At 35.7% G+C, this 4,633-nt stretch overlaps 1 long non-coding RNA gene across 1 annotated transcript; it reads right to left on the reverse strand.

Annotated features, from left to right (window-relative positions):
• Nucleotides 1-970: 970 nt before the first annotated feature.
• LOC132619186 (uncharacterized) lies at nt 971-3,301 on the reverse strand. The gene is made up of 3 exons (XR_009574602.1): nt 2,898-3,301; nt 2,293-2,338; nt 971-1,355 (listed from the first exon to the last, which is right to left on the reverse strand). It is a non-coding gene; the product is annotated as an uncharacterized LOC132619186 (long non-coding RNA).
• Between the last annotated feature and the right edge of the window lie 1,332 nt (nt 3,302-4,633).

Here is a 4,633-nt window from a genome sequence, read left to right on the forward strand (position 1 = left end):
AGGTCTGTTCCAGTGCTATATGTTTTTCCTATGAATGGAACTTTCTTGTTGCACTCTTGGACATTTTCAACAACAACATACAACATACAACATGCACAGTGTAATCCCATAAGTGGGTCTACACTCTTAGACATTTTCATTTTAGCTAATTCTTGAGTTAGTAGACAACTTTTCTGTTTTACTCCCTCCGGTTCAAAATAAGTGTCCATTTAGCTTTTTTTATTTTGGTTCAAAATAAGTGTTCACTTACATTATCAACAAAAAATCAACTTTATTTTTTCAAATTTGCCCCTATTTACTCAAGGCAATAAATAGGCAAGTGTCTTATTAGTTAAGGGTAGTTTAGTCAAAATAAGTAGACACTTATTTTGAACCGGAGGGAATATTTATTCGTGTCTGTATTTTGAATGTGAGGAAGTATGGAGTTTTCAATCCAAAAATCATATTTATATGATATAGTGGTGAGGCAGTTCAGAAAATCGAGTAGTTTCTTGAAACTGAGATTTACCGTGGGAGACAGTTCTCCAGTAATGGCTAAGTACTGTGATAACTGTTGTTAGCTAACAATTGTTTGGGCCCCTGTAATCCTTTATCCTTTATTAGCCTAAATTTGAGACTCCTTGCCTATGGGTTAGACTTACGACAATAATGGAAAATTATTATTTGAACACAGCTGAAAGGTTCAGGATTTTGAAGGAGCTACCTACTGCTTTTCTCAAGACATTGCAGCCTGTTCAGGAGCTTCTCAGCTATCTTCGGTTTGGACTCTGTGTCACGACCCAACCCCGTAGGCCGTGACTGGCGCCCTACTTGAGCACCCTGACATACCTATCCATATCTGATCACATCCAAATAGCATATACGGTCATAAACACTATATGCCGTCTCAAACTATGTCAAACTGTATCGGACACATTTCAGCGCAAACATATACATATACTTATATCGAAAAGTCGGCAAGGCTATCAAATGTATCAAAAGCCGACAAGGCTATCAAAAGTATCAAAAGCCGACAAGGCTAACAAATGTATCAAAAGCCGACAAGGCTAACAGATGGCGCAACGGCCCAAAACATATACAAAGTGCACGCCGACAAGGCTGCCATAACGAACAGGGTTATACAAACACATTTGTACAGAAGTAGGCACACACACCCACAAATACGTCTACAGACCTCTAAACAGACCAAACGGATCATATGGCGGAACAGGGCCCCGCCGTACCTCTGAACAAATATATACATATGCATCAAACAAGTATATATACCAAAATGTAGGCTCCGGAATAAGAGGAGCACTCCAAACAGCAGAAGAGGGTGTCCTAAACTGGTGGATCACCAAACTGTGCATCTGTACCTGCGGGCATGAAACGCAGCCCCCCGAAGAAAGGGGGGGTCAGTACGAAATATGTACTGAGTATGCAAAGCAGAAAATACAGAAACAAATCTGAGACATAAACGAAATAGTAGTACAGAACATAAATATAAATCCAACATATCAAAATTTGTTTACTTTCAAAAATATGTAAGTCATGCGTAGGGTACAGAAGAATATGGTCGCCCGCCCGTCGATGGCGCCATAACACAGCATAACACCAGAATGTTTCAAATCTCCGTATCCCCGTCACATATCACATCACAACATAACGCCATACACAGCATAACACCAAATATATGTGGAACCCGACCCTCTTTTGCAAGTAGCTCGGTGAACCATAAACACAGCATAACTCCGGAGTATATCAAAGCGCGCACGATAACAGAACCGGCCCAGGAACCGGCGAAAGATGTAACAGAACGCACGAGCAGAGTCATGAGTAACCATATGCATAAAATCATTATCATAGACTCAAATATAAGTAAGTGACCATACTTGAAATTCGAAATGATAATCATACCAAATTCTTTCAAAAGTCATCAGAATTACATAAAGGAAAGTCGCGGGACCCACGGACGGGTATTGACCCGAGTCGGGCCCGCCTATGGAAATCATACTCATTATACATCATGCAAACTTCTATAAAAGTATTGGAACAATCCGAGCCTTCATGTGAAAGGTATGACATTCAGAAATTTCGAAGTTCTTTAAAGTGAAACCTTTTTGCGCAAAGTTCGGAAAGCGAATATTTCAAATACATAAAGGTTCATATTTCATCAAATCATACATAAGAGTGCCAAGGAACATATACGGATCATAACATGCTCGGATTTCGGATTTAGTATTCCCTTAAGGCTCTAATCTAGCCTATGTAAAACTAAGACATGCCAAAAAGAAAGGAGGTTGCTTTACATACCTGTTAGCGGCTATTCGTAACCCGTTCGTCTCGTCGCTCTTTTAGCCTATTTATATAAAAGTAACGTTATCGTTAGTAACTATATTTTCTAGTCCTCAATTCTATAACCCATTTCTTATTGAACCTATATTTTAGTTTATATATCATCGTTTAGGGTTTTCTATTATCTAAAAATCTAGCGAAAATCCGGCAGCACTTCCCCTATACATTCGCCTATTCCAAATTTCCAATTGCTCTCCTGTTGACACAGACATACCAACAACAACATATGGATACAATCATATCTTCAATTCCTTCAATTCAACGAAAACAACAACATATTCATATCAACAAAATTTCAACTTTAACTTTCTAATCCTTTCGCCATATAATCCATGATAACAACAACCATACCACTAATTAAACTTAATTTACCATAGCTAGTTTAAATTGGCCCCATACGGCTCAAACTCCACTTCCATATCAACATACACAACTCTTGCAATCTCTTTCACATCCACTAATTCATACAAAGACTAATCATCTTCTAAAATATGTAGGAAAATATTAAACCTTACCTTAATAAATTTGACAAAAAAATATACCGAGAAGAGAATAGTTCTTACCTAATATGGCAAAAAAATAATCTTCTTCTACCTTACTTTGCTTTGAAGAAATTTCTGATTTGCTAGTACCCGGAGAAAACCGACGCGGGGGTAACCTTTATGTCGTTCTTCGCATTTTTGCTTCAGCGTAAATTTTTTTTCCTCAAACGTTACTGCCAATTTCCTTGTATGGAATTTCTCCAATTAGGATGATTACCAATACGTGTATGGCCTTCCCACAATTAAAAAGTTGATGTAAAGTCTTCATCTAATAAATGCCTTAGAAAGAATATATATAGCCTCCATAAATGGCTGCTACATAAATTATGGTATACTAAAATTATGGGGGATATTGCAAAACGTGAGTTATAGGGGATATTGCAAAACGTGAGTTGCTGCTCATGTTTCATCAAATGGATTGTCAAAGAAGTGACCAACAAATATATATTTGTACCTTGCCATTTTACACATGGCATTCACTTGGCCCATCTCTTTTGATACTTATCAGATTAGCCACCACATCATTTATGTATAACATATTTAAATAGCCTTCTTCCAAGTGTCCAGGACATGCGTCCATGTAATAATTATCCAAAAATCTTAATTTCTTATCATTTTCCACAATTCCCAATCTAACCAATTAAACACAGAATTAATTTCTTGATCTCAATTCATTTAAAAACTAATCATTTTTAATACACTCCATATTCATTGTCATGATCATGTGACATAGCAGTAGTCCACAGTCCCTTTTTGTACACACAAAATATTATTTTCAATCACTGTCATTCACTTTCGAGTCTTAAATAATTTCGGGACTTCATTCCTTTTACACATTGATTTCTTGATTCCCATACTTGAATATGACTAAATCCTCCGTGCTTGGATAAATTTACTTACGTTGGACGGTCCAATTTTCCTAATACAAAAATGCGGGATGTTATGGAGTCAGATGGAAACTCATCAGAAAAAAATTATTGCTGGCCAAATTTCTTAATTATAAAGAATGAATAGGTAATGATAATGTCTAATACATATCCAAAATCCATGTGGTAACGTGGATAATATGCCATCCCTCCAATTATTTTAATATAAAAAGTAAAATCATAAGATATAATCTCATACACTAATATTTTAATATTTCTTTGAAATACATAAGCTTCCAAAACTTTTGTTATTGAAGTATCATATCAACTTAAGACATACACGTATTTCACAAAAACTAATACATCTAGAAATCATGTTCGTCAAATTATAATCTTTCCTCAACCTAACATCAAGAGTACAAATTATTGTACTATCAATTCTCATAATGGAAAAAGATAGCTTTTCATAAGAGAAAATAATTTATGTACCCATAACAAATAAAATCTCATTTTCTAAATGTCCTCATACCGCACACATAATTAAAAATGTATCCCAGAAGTAGTAACAGTAATAATTATAGAAAATCATGCTTATCAAATATCTACTAAAAGGGGTTTACTTAAAAGAAAATACAATATCAAGATCATATATAACAGTTTCAAAATTCATCAAACTTATTCCGTTACTAATGTCATTGAACTCGTACGCTTTCCAACTTGTGAAAACGCGGGATGTAACACTCTGATTGCTAGCTCTTGGCGCGGCTTCATCAATTGGCCTGGGTGAGTGGACATTTGCCCTTGGCATAATGTTATACAGTTAAAAGAAATCTGTTTACTGTCTCAGTTTTAAAAAAGGGAAATCTGTTTAGTGTATGCTTACAAAAAAAT

This window comes from Lycium barbarum, chromosome 11 (assembly GCF_019175385.1).
Source record: "Lycium barbarum isolate Lr01 chromosome 11, ASM1917538v2, whole genome shotgun sequence".
Taxonomy (NCBI): Eukaryota; Viridiplantae; Streptophyta; class Magnoliopsida; order Solanales; family Solanaceae; genus Lycium; species Lycium barbarum.